Source organism: Aphidius gifuensis, linkage group LG3 (genome assembly GCF_014905175.1).
Source record: "Aphidius gifuensis isolate YNYX2018 linkage group LG3, ASM1490517v1, whole genome shotgun sequence".
NCBI classification, from domain to species: Eukaryota; Metazoa; Arthropoda; class Insecta; order Hymenoptera; family Braconidae; genus Aphidius; species Aphidius gifuensis.
In genome coordinates, this window is record NC_057790.1 from 5525322 (window position 1) to 5538470 (window position 13149).

At 28.7% G+C, this 13149-nt stretch overlaps 2 long non-coding RNA genes across 6 annotated transcripts in view; one reads left to right on the plus strand and one right to left on the minus strand.

Annotated features, from left to right (window-relative positions):
* The window catches only part of LOC122851642, a 42177-nt gene extending 29598 nt beyond the window's left edge, over positions 1–12579 (plus strand). For both annotated transcript variants that reach the window (XR_006373724.1, XR_006373723.1), the window contains exons 2-3: positions 6025–6210; positions 11935–12579. This is a non-coding gene — a long non-coding RNA (uncharacterized LOC122851642). The remainder of the gene's footprint in view (positions 1–6024; positions 6211–11934) is intronic.
* LOC122851641 overlaps positions 3047–13149 on the minus strand; it is a 130161-nt gene continuing 120058 nt past the window's right edge. For all 4 annotated transcript variants that reach the window (XR_006373718.1, XR_006373719.1, XR_006373722.1 and 1 more), the window contains one exon: positions 3047–3791. This is a non-coding gene — a long non-coding RNA (uncharacterized LOC122851641). The remainder of the gene's footprint in view (positions 3792–13149) is intronic.

Consider the following 13149-nt stretch of genomic DNA (forward strand, 5'->3'; position numbering starts at 1 on the left):
CTACGTTTATATGTCCAAGCAAAATAATTTCATCCCTTGTTCAACAATTTATTTTCTCCTCATGTTCATTTTATTTATTTTTTATTCTTGACAATCATGAATTTATTAATTGAATAGATGATGATGATGAGAATATGTAGTACATAAATTTGAGTAATATATTGGAACAAGTACGTACAGTGAAATGTCAAAAAATTATTACGGTATTGAGTGTATGAAGAGAGTACTGAGAAAGTGCTGAGATATAATAAAATTGATATGAAAAAGAAAAAAGAAAAAAAAAAAAAGAGAACGAGCCAAACGTAACGATTCATCGAGAATCATTTTAAGACCTTTAAGACATATCTTTGAGTTGATCATGAACAATACTTGATGATAAAACGGATCAAACTGTGTGCAATAAATTTGTAGAGTTTGCCAGATATTTCATAAGGGTGGAATCCATCAATAACTTGAGTTTGGCAGGCGAATATGCGACGAAGAGAACCACATCGTATATGTGCTTCTCGATATGGTCTTACACTTTTCTCTTCATCCTTATTCGCTTTTTTATTATTATTTTATTTATTTATTTTTTTTTTTTCGTTTGGTACTGCTTACTGTCCCCACTATCAAACTGAGGCTTCACCCTCAGCACAAAATGATAAATAATACGATAAAACACGAGTTTGTCAGGCTATCACAAGGGAGGTGACTTCTGTCTGGCACGAAAAATATTTTTACCCCCGTTGTCCATCTTCCCCCAAAAGTATGTGAATAAAAACTAAAAAAAAAAATCTCAATATCTGAATTATAAAATAAAATATAAAGATATGAGAAAAAAAAAAATTATATAAAATTCAAGATTAAATAAAAATGATAAAAAAATATAAAAACAAAAATATGATTTGACCATCAATTCGATTAAATTGCTGGACGAATAGAATATCATTTTGATGTTTATCGATGACAATTTTTTTGTTATTTTTGTTTTTCATTCAGGAGTCATTCAACAAGACAAATGTTACGACCTATTGTTATTGGTTACGTTCATGGTCATTTCGATTGGTTTTTATAGCAAACGGTAAATAATTTTTCATTGACGAGAGAGAAATGCTTTTAGAAGGAACACTTTTTCACAGCAACAATTTTTTCGACTAAAAATAACCAAAAAAAAAAAAAAAGAGGGTAAGAGTACATGTACACTATATAATATACTGCATAAAACCGATGGGGAAAAGTAGAAGCATATTCATAAAATCGTCGGACCAAAACCGCTTTATTTCTCTTGGCTTAAGTAAGAAAGAAAAGTTGATAGTAGTTGTAGTAGTTCATGCTCGTTGTGTTGTCTTTATCACCCTTCAGCGATATGTACACTGAATCAACGAATTTATTATTATTTGTTTTCAAGAAAATATGGCCAACTGCCAATTTCAATAACTCTGATTGTCGAAAAAATATATCTGTATAAATATTGAAGACAGATTTTGATATTAATAATTGTTTCATAATGTTCTTAATTTTCAAGAACAAACAACAATAACAATCAATCTAAAAAGTATATCTTTCATTTTTTTTTTATTGCTATAATTAACGACCCAATGTTTATTTATTGTTTAAATTTTTTCATATTTAGATTTTTTCAAATTGTCTGATTTAATCTAATATATTGTTTATCTTTTTTATTTTTATTTGACAATGCATAATTTTTTTTAGCCACCATACAAACACACGTGCTTTGAAATTTTACGATTTTTAGTATTTTGCCGATTTAACGGCAGCTTTAACGACTTTTGGGCTTTGCTAACATAGTAAGTTCACATGGGGTTGTTGTGGGTGGTAAAATTGAGTAAAATAAAAATCCGGGAGTAGGGGGTTCCCTATACATATATACATTTGTTCTGGATATTATATATGACACATAGAAGGGCGTATTATCGAGTCTCTAATCATCATAACGTCTTGTCAAACGAAATAACAAATGGAAAAACTGTAAAAAATTTAATATCCTACCAGTATTTTTACGGCTTCACGAAACATTTCTGCATCAACATTAATATAATATTGTTCATATAATAAAAATAAAGGGATGATAACAATCTTCTGTCACCAGTGCGATAACAAAAATAAAAAATTTAAAAAAAATAAATAAATTGACGAGAATTGCTGCAATGAGGTTTTGTAAAAATGAGTAAATATTAAATTAATATACAATAAACTTCAATAATAATAAATTGAGTTAGGTATCAGTATCCTCAAGTCCGAGTATTTTAGCAATTATTTGAAGCCATAAACAATGAGGAATTTATGTCTATATTTCGCATAGATATATGGAACATCGATAAACATGATAGCCCGCGGAATACACAACAAAATCATGATGTTTAGAGTTTGGTGTGTGTATATATAATCAACAAAATCGCAAACTATACAGACCATTGAATTCTAGGAATAGATGATGGGTTAAAATGGGAGCAAAGGATACACATCAGGGTATATTTGTAAACAAATATATACCAATATATACACTAACAACACAAATATATTTAACAATGTGTATCGCATGATCATATGTATATATACGGACAGCAAATGGTCCTGAGTTCAGTTAGTTGAATTTAGTTTTCGAGTTTATGTTTCTCTGGCTTCCTGAATTAACCAACCGCGTAAATGCGCGTACATAATATTACGTATAGGCACTTGCAAGTATCATATTCTATTACCCAATAAATATTAAACCGGATGTGTTTGAGATAAAGGGATGAAAAAGATAAATTTTAACTTTAATTTTCATATTAAATCTTTACTCTATAACTATATTCATCTATTAAATTATATTTATTTTCTAAACTGAATTTTTTTGGTTTTGTTTTGTTTTTCTTTTTCATTGAATCAAATATTTATTTGATTGAAAAGATAAATAAATAATGAATATGTTGATGGTGTATTTGTGAATTGAAATATTGTGTGATGTTTGTTTTTGTTTTTTTTTTTTTTTATTGGACACAAAAAGTATTTTGTTTTAATCTTGTATTAGTATTTGTCAGAGTAATATGTATACATAGATGTATTGTGTATCTACCTTGAAATAAAGAAATAAATGATGATATTCAATCAAGAGTGACCCCAACCAGCCAGGACAATTTATATTGAGGTAATGAAGCAAGCAAACAGTCAAGGGATAAGATCAACTACGAGTGATTTCACTATCTTTTTTTCTATGGTGGATATAAAGTAAAGAGGTGTAGGATTGGTTTGCTCTTATCGTTTTGCTCTGACTTCGACCCTAAAACTTATTTTTTCAAAGATCACAACAGGGTCAAAAACAGTCATTTGTCTAGTGTCATGTGTATTTCTTGCGATTGCTCACGTTTCGTTGACGATACTGCAACAAATTTTTCGTTTTTTTTTTTTTTATTTTTCTATTTTACTTTGGTAGTAAGTTGTTTCCCCCATTGACCCAATTTTATTTGAAATTTGTCCGCCTAAATAAATGAAGAGACAGTCGAAATCCAATGAATAAACACATTTGTTTGATCTGAAGAAAAATAAATGGTATACTCTCGGTATAGTATTAGATTTTTATAACTTAGTTTGATGATTTTTCTATCATTAATTCCTGGATCACATAAAGCCTTGACAACAAATCGCAATAGCCAAAAAAAAAAATTAATTAGCCACAAATTCATCCAAAAGAAAGTTCGAATGATAGATGATAAAAAAATTACTAAACTTCCTCATACTTGCATTGATGATTATGGAAATTCTCAACTGATATTGTTGGCTTGTCTCATTGAAATTCATATTATTATCTGCAACAAAAATTTGAAAAAAATATATAATAAAAATAAAAAAATAAAAAACAAAATTCAAAACAATTTTCCTTGTAAAAAATATAGAGCATAAATAAACAAATATATTTTTTGAACTCAATTATTTATAATATATTCATGTCGTCAGGGAAACTCAAATGCTAAATAAAATTGCAAAATGATGGTGCAAATTTCAAGAGATGATTTGTAAAGAAATACCAAGTAAAATGATACGATGCTATATTAGCATTTGTATTGGCAAATCGGTATGTAAACGCGCAAGAAACTTCTTCTATTTATTTGGTATTATTCAAGGCCAGAGGAGGATGATGTGAGAAAGTCAGACTGAAGGAAAATGAAACACGATAAAAGAAAAAAAAAAAAAGGAAATTGGTCCAAACGATTTTCCCCTCTTTTTATTTTATCTTATTTTCTCAGTTTTATTTATATTGAAGTTATCATTAAATGCCAAATTTGCATCAGCCTCGGATGTTCTTGTCTCGAATTTTCAGTTCAGTATTTTCCGTAAATTCACGCTCTAAATTTTGCATATCCCGGACGTAAAAATTTCTTCAACGTGGTGCATCGAAAAATAAAGTCGTAAAACTTCGTATCTACATGACGTCGTTATTTCAAATTTACGAGTAAAATATATATATTTTTTTTTTCTTCTCACTATATTGATGTATATATATATTTTATATTTATATTTTTTATTATATTTATAAAAGAAAATATAAAAAATAAAAGTAAAAAAAATAAATAAATAAAATTTAAACTACAAACCCAGGATAAAATTTGCACTTGACCTGCAGACCCTTTAAAATAAAAATACGAGGTTAAAAAGTGCAAGGGTTAAAAATCTTTTTTAAAAACTTTTTTTCTCTCTTTTTTTTTTTTTTTACACTGAACTACAATTTGCTTCTTTCAACTGAAAGTGGAATATTGACCTACTGAAGCCACCCCCCAAGTTACGTCTTGCATACTATCCCTTCGTTCATTATTTACACCCTCTCATGTGCAACGCAGCATGTCGCCTCAGCGAGCCACATACCTCTTGACGTGCGTTTGAGAAAAGAAATTAAAAAAAAAAAATCCCCATACACACACAAACACTCTCAAAGCAACGAAAAAAAAAAAAAAAATCTAAAAACTTTTCTTAGATAACGAAAAAAAAAGTATGTTCATCTCACTTTTATTTTTTATCCTTTTTCACAACCCCTTAATATCCACTTCTCATATGCTCACGCACTTACTTCTGCATCAACGTTTTTTTTTTTTTTTATTAAAATCCTTCTTTCTCTGTTTGACGTGAGTGTGTGTCATGCAACTAGGCCAGTGGGCTATCGAAGATATGCGTTCCACCCTTATTTCCATTGCGTCATACAAAAAAAAAAAAAAAAATCTTAATGATCCTCCCTCAAGTATATTTAAGATCCCTCTACAGTATGCACCCTTTATAATTCTCACGTATTAACTGATCCTTAAATTATATACATAACCCTTATTTTATAAATATATAATTTTTAATTTAATTTTTGTTTTGATTTAAAAATTTATCATATTTTATATATATAATTAATTAATTTTTTATCACTTGGAAAATTGGTATTTTATCGTTGTATTAATTTATTTATTATAAAATTGATATACAATGCTCACTGATTTTACAAAGTTAATGGATTACATGTAAAATCTCTTGAATTTATTCAAGTTTTAAAGCTAGATAAAGTTTTAGTTGTAAACGAGATGGAAAATATGAAAATAATAAAAATAAAATAGATAAAATACACGATGGAATAACTATATAATATAATATGTATATTATTTTACATAGATAATAAATTGTAAGTTTGGGTAAAAGCATATTTTCGTGAATGTATAACCAACCAACCCTCTGTTTCTTATATATACCTTTGTAAATAACTTTTCCAAAGTTAGACTAATTTAAATATCAGTTTAGTTTTAGAGAGTAAAGCTATGGAAAGAGGATTAAAGGGTAGTTTATTTGTGTGGGTTTTGTAAGTATTGTGCATAGCTTGTAAATCTATCAGACTTTTGCAAATTTATGACTAAAAGGCGCCTATTTCACATATACATATTGGCTTATATATGGATATTTTATTTACTAGCTAACACATACTTTATTTTATTTTATAAAATTTTTTTTTTTTAACCATTCAACTTCTCTGTCATCTGTGTTATTTTTTATTTGTTTTTTTTTTTCCTTCAGTGAAATTCTGGGATATCCAAGGATACATATAAGGTGGCCTTATGAATAAAATATCAGTGCTAATGCCTGGAGGCTGGGCGACGCTTTTTTCTCCCCTTGAATGATGCAATATTATGCAAAAAAAAAAGGATGAAAAAAAAAATACATACATACAAACAGTCAAACAAATTTGTAACGTAGGTATAGGTAATTTGAGCTTTGAGTTTTTTTTATTATTTTTTTTTTAATGCAGCCACGCATTAACCATGGATGTTTATTTATTTTATTTTTTTCTACTGGTAGAATCGTTAATAAAAAATAAATAAAAGAAGAAAAATTGGTTGAATGTAGCGTACATAACGATACGAACTAAAATGATGGCTGTAAAAGGAGAAAAATAAAAAAAATTGTGTGGCTGCTTGAAAATGCCAAACTTGACAAGAAGGGAGGGTGGTGGTATATCGAAAGAGGGAAGGAGGATCCCATCGGTGAGCATCGAGTGGTTTTTTTTTTTTTTTATTTTTCATTTACGAGATATAGCTCGGAAAGATCCGGAACGAATCTGCATTTTATTATTTCTGGCCGGATAGTTAAGTGAGGGGTGTAGGTGGGTTAAAGGGGTGAGAGTAGTAGTTGAGTAAAAAGGCTTTATTATTGGTTCAACTTTTTATTTTTCGCTTCTCTCTTTTCTTATGTGTATAAAGATGCAAAAGACGAGTCGTGTCCAGGAAACGAAAAAACCCGGATACGAGCATCATTTGCATTTCGGCTGTAAAGAGGCAGAAGAAAATGTGATCAATTTTAACCCCAGCCCCCGCGTAAAATTCTTTTTTTTATTTTTTCAATTTATTTCATATATATATGATTCCATTTCCTTCGTTCTATTTTCTAATATAAACTATAACCATCAAAATGAGCTGGATAAAAATCAAAAAGCTTATGTCAGAAATAAATTTTGACCCAACCATATTTTTCTTACTAACGTATACATATCATTTCATTCAAAAACTTTTATTTTTATTTTTACCATGAGGCGTCTTTTTTATCATTTCCTTTATTCTTTTTTATTTTTTATATTCCTTTTTCTTATTTATATTTATATTCTTATTTTTTTTACGTTTTAAAACATTAAACTTGCGAGCCACTGTCTTTTCAGATGTTAAATTTTTATCTTTATATATTTATACGTGGCTCGCCGCGGAAGCTAATTTCCTTTTCACATTTGATTTTTCACGGTGTCCCGTTAACATAACCTCTTGATATTTTTTTTTTACTTTCGCTTCTTTCTTATTCCGTCATACGAAGTTTCAACATATTACGAGTTTTTAGAACCCAATGCAATAACTCTATGCACACGTATATCTAGAATTTGGTATATCCATCACATACTTGAAACATTTTTATATATTATTTTTCAAGCTTCACATTTACACACATACATATTGTTACTTGGTTCATTTTTTATTTTCCCATTTTGTGGCTTTTTTTTTTTTTGTATTTATGCGCGCATAGAACTATTTTATGTCTATTGCGTATATATGATATTATTTATTTCACTACCCCTTCGGGTTTATTACTCGGCTGACCGTTAACGCGGATGTATATCACCCAAGAATCCTTGTCAACGCCTTTATATATGAATATAGATCAAAAAGCTCATTTCTTTTTCTATTTTTATACTGCACCGTATCAGAGAACTAAATAAAAAAGACAAAAAGTATTCATCAATAAAGTTATATATTATATTTATTTATGAAATATTTTTATATTACAATATACATGATATATTTTTGCTCAAATAAATTCAATGAATTTCACAAATAAAATGTAGATGATATTATTTGTTTCAATATGTATATATTTGCACGGAAAAATGCTTTTAACGAAATTATCGACGTCAAATGTATCTGGTAAATATTGATAAACCTATATAACGCTTTTCATCGCTCAGTAAATTCAGTATCGTTAAAAAAAATTTATATCGTCAAGCTCACATCCCTCATCATTCACCCCCTTCATTTCTTTTTATTTATTTATTTTTTTTTCTCGTTTATAAAAAAAAAAAAAAATAAACGTGCGTTTTATGTTTCAAGCTGTATAGGGTTATATTTATTTTTTCTATATGTATATCCGATTTTTTTATTTATTTTATTTATTTTAGATTTTTTACTTTTCTCATTTTATATTTCCTTAAGTTATATCGCGATAGGACCCCATGCTGATTTTTGTACTGTGGTGGCATCTGCTGTGACTGACAGGCTGACGTAAAGTCGAAGAAATAAATATCATAAAATATGCTGTATAAATGCAAACAATTTCTTCTGTATACAAGTTCGATAACAAAAAAAAAAAAAAAGAAATAAAAAATCAAATTGGGGGATTGAAATTTGCAAAAAATAAAAAAAAAAATATCACATATACATATATAGAAAGATACCCTCGAAGGGATAAGGTTATTATTTTTGTTTTTATTGGTTTGTATATGCGACCACGTATAACAGCCCATAAAAATTTTCAGCAATTTTTTTATAGTCAAAATTTCTAAATATAATTTATAAATCCATATGAAAAATAATATCATCAACAGCACAGTAAAAATGATAAATTCAATCATGATACATGAAAAATAAATAAACAAAAATAAAAATATAAGTAAATTGACAAATAAGTAAATTAATAGTCTAATAAAAAAATATATTTACTCATATAACTCTGAAATATCAAATTTGCAAAATAATGTAATAACTTTAAGAATATTAAAAGTGAAAAAAAAAAAAAAAGAATTAGTCGTGTGAGGAAAAAAAAAAGTATCTGATGGTTTTTCATATAGGCTGAGTCAGCGTAAGAATAAAACGGATTGCCATCAAGTCACGTTACTGCCAGCATTAAATAAAGAAATATAGCTGGGGCTTTACTTGACTATAGAACATCGCGCCTAAGCATTCGTGCGTTAGCACTAAACTATATTACCAACCGCACAACGACACCGTGACCATACAATACATATAGTCACATACGATAAGTATAAGAAAAAATATAAAAAATAAAAATAAAACGAAAAATGAAAAAACAATAATAAAAATAAACTAAAAATAAATAAAAATAAAAAAAGAATGAGGAGGATATATAGAGAAGCAATGGCAATGGTGTGGCAATATGGTGAGGATCGACATGACGGATGGCCTTTACGAGGCAGTGATTTATTTTATCGTGAGGGTCAGGTGGTTTTAGTGAGGAACACAAGGGAGGATAGTAAGAATAACCGAGTTATAATCCTGTGTGAAATGAAGCGATTTGCGGAGAGACCACTCAAATATAACCCAACAAATGACGAAATGTAAAAATAAAAATTTTCATAATTATAATAATAATTTATTATTATTATTATTATTTGTCTTTTTAAATATAAAAATACAGCCAGGGATGATATGCATTGTATGTGTATGTGTGCCTGGGTATACAAATGAAAAAAAAGGGGATATAAAGGTTGGACAATGAATGAGAGTGTTACAAGAGATGGGATGTTTAGGTGAGACTGAAAAGAAAATATAAAAAATTAAAAAGGCGATGATTACCGAGTATTACTGTGGCGTCAATGCATCGAAAAGTAAAATAGAAATTCAAAAGAATAGATATATATATAAAAGTTGGTAGAAAATCCTTCAGTTTTTCTCGTTTTAATTTTCTTCGCGGCTTGATATCACCCCTCGAGAAAATATGCACTATCATTTCCATCACCCTTTTACCATTCATACCTTTTCTTTTCTTTCATTTTTTTCTTTTTTTTTTTTTTTTTATTCAACCCTCTGTTGGCCATCGTGACGTTCAGCGCGTCGTCATAGTTGTAGTCGTCGTCTCTTGAAGGAGTGTAAAGTCTCGGCACCCTCGGCTTAAAAAATTGATCCGATATCCGTTGGTTATCCCCCAGGATTTTGACAATGAAAGTCACGAATGGTGAAGATGAGAGAGTGAGACAAGTAGTTGGTAAAATGAGATGAAACGAAAGAAAAGAAAAGGATATCAAAAAAAATAAATAAATAAAAATGTGCTGTAAGATGAAGAGAAAAAGGGAAAACGACGGTCGAAGGGACCTGCCACAGTGATTATATTCAACAAACCCCCAAACTTGCTGAAAAACCCCCCCATCCTTCCACCTTTAAATATCACCATCATTCCTTTTGCCAGTGATCCTTTGCACTCCGAATAAAAATGTTTTAAACCATCCCTTTTTATCCGCGAAGCACTTATATTTAGTACGTCGAGATATCCTTTATACTTTTTTTTTCTTTTCATTTTTTTTTTTTTTTTTTTTACAGGCGCTATATCCTTGCCCACGCCACTCTTTCTCGGGCAATACACATTTTAGGATGAAAAAAATATTGAAACGACGACTAAAAAAGAAAAAAGTAAAATATATATATGCATCGTCATCATTTTGAGAATGTAAATAACATACTTTGTCCTTTGTGATATCAGTTGAATATGTCTATACGACATCCATTTTCTAATATTACTTTAGAGAATAAAATAAAATATTTGATGTTCTTAAGTATAGAGACGCCTACTCAAATTTATATAGTATCTAAAAACTTGAAACTTTATGATATTATAAAGTTAAAAAAATACTGAATACAATGCTTCAGTTGGAAGGTCACCTATCACAACGACCATAATAAAGACAATTTTTTTTTTTTTATATTTTCAATTGCCTCGATGAATGTCAAGTATCTTTGATTCAACTGCAGTCGTTAAATTGAAAAATAAAAAAAAAAAGGAAATTTGCCAAGTGCATATACCCTTGTAAAAATAAAAAATAAAAAAAAAATACATGATGGATAACTACGTGAGTGGGTAAGAATAAAAAAGAGAGGAAAAAAGAGGCCAAGAGGGGAGTAACTTTTAAATAGAGCTCACGGGAGAGTTTGCTACGGAAAAGTGCTTACAATGACTTTGAGAGTGTCTTCGTGACCAACGGATATATTTTTCTCTTTTAAAATTGCCTGATTACGTTGTAACATCGTGGGGGTTAAATTCAAGACTTTCGACCTAAATTTCAATTTAGGTCAAATAATTTTATTTATTTCTTTGACAATTTTACATTTTTACTTTTCAATATTAATTTTGCAAATAAAAGACTGACTCCAAAAGACAGTATTATATTTTTAACATTAAATATAAATATGAAAAAAAGAAAAAATTATCGATGTTATTTGAATGAGTCGTTTATATGATTGTATCGATAATGATTATTGATAAAAAGAAAAAAAATTAAGAGACAGAACAAAAGAGAAAAACAGAAAAAAAAAAAAAAAATACTGACTGGCGCCACTTGAGTAAACATACAACAAACTTCTTCTTAGCACCTTATTTCCATACGATTACAAACCTCAGTGAATGCACACGTTACTATGTATGAATATTTGTTATTTGTGATTGTATGAGTGGGCGACTATGAGGCGCAAGTCATGTTATAACTTCCCAACAGTCTGGTTACAATTGTTACACTCCAGGGAAAAAGAATTTTTATTTTTTATTTTTCTCTAGTATATGTGAATTTTCAGAGTGTCGCGCCAACACCATTCTATATCAAATTCCATTTTACATGATAATTTTTTTTTTTTTCCTTTTTGTATCAATAAAAAAATAATATACTGAAATTGCTAGAATAAGTTTAATTTAAAAGAAAAAGAAAACACGTTACTTGAATAGGTAGTCTTTATCTGACTACGATCTATGATGAGGGGTTGATTTTTTAAATAAAATAATAAACATCACAACTCCATGAATACCATCAACTCCATTAGGGTCTATTGTATTAAAAAAAATTTTTATCTTTTTTTATTGATATTGACAATTAATAACCAGTTTATATATTAATATTGGTCAAATAATAAATTAACCAATAAATATGATTTGAATTTTATTTTTCAGTTTTCCTGAGTCGTCAACAAAGGGTATATATGGTGTTCTGACGATTAGCCGGATTTACGTAAATCAAAATCACCCTAACCAAGCACGAATGAAAATAAGAGGGATGTCTAAATTCGAATGTCGATGCCTTGTTAGATGTTAAGGCCAGCCAAAATGAAATGGTGCGGACATAAAAAGAAAAGCATAATTACTACATAGGGGTTACTACAGCACGACCCCCATTGTGTATAATACAGTACATCCAAAAAGTGTCTCTTGGGTTTTATATGCACAAAGTCAAAAAGAAAGACGAAGAGTGCAAAAAATAAATAAATAAAAACAATATAAATATAAGTGAATAAAAATAATAGTGAGAAAGAAAAGAATAGTTAGTAGAAAATGTAAAGATACCAAGATGGTATACACTCGTAATAAGATATATCGTTTAATTTAATAACCTATCAAAAATATCTACTACCGCCCCGGTGATATTCCCCGGTGAGCGCCAAGATAAGGCAAAACCTGATCGTAAATATCAAGACAATAGTCTACCAGAGTTTGGGGATTGAAACGATTACATTTTAACATTAACCCACCCTCATTTCACCCACTCATATTTCTTTTATATATATAACATGCAGTATGTACTTCAGCCACCCACTTACATTATCCGTCAACTTAAAAATAAAAAGATCTTTTTGAAAATTAATTATTTGATAACTTTAACAGATTTTATTTGAAAAATCAATTTACTTTTATTATTTAAAGTATACATTATTATAAATTACATTATCGTTACACAAAAAGACAAGTGTTATCGATTTTCTTGATTGGTTGTTGATGAAATGAATAATAAAATTTTCTTTCCCAGTGATTCGTTTTTTTTTTATTTGAAAAAACAAATACCTCTCGGCTCATCCTATGTTCCTGTTACGAATTTTTTATTTTTTTCTTGAATTTACAGGGGATTTCCGGAATTATTAATAGAATATGGAGAAAAGTAGGTCCGCATGAAAAAACAAGGAACACCTCTTTGCTCTTCTGATTTTCCTGTTACTGATTTTACAAAATTTTTCTTTAAATTACAAATAATTAAAATCAATATATTAAAAGACTAATTAACGCGTAAATCTTTAAATTTACAAAATATAAATAACAAAAATCAATTCTAAATTGACATACCAAAAAAGTAGATACTCATTTTATTTACTAACTGGTGGAAATAAAAAGTACGAA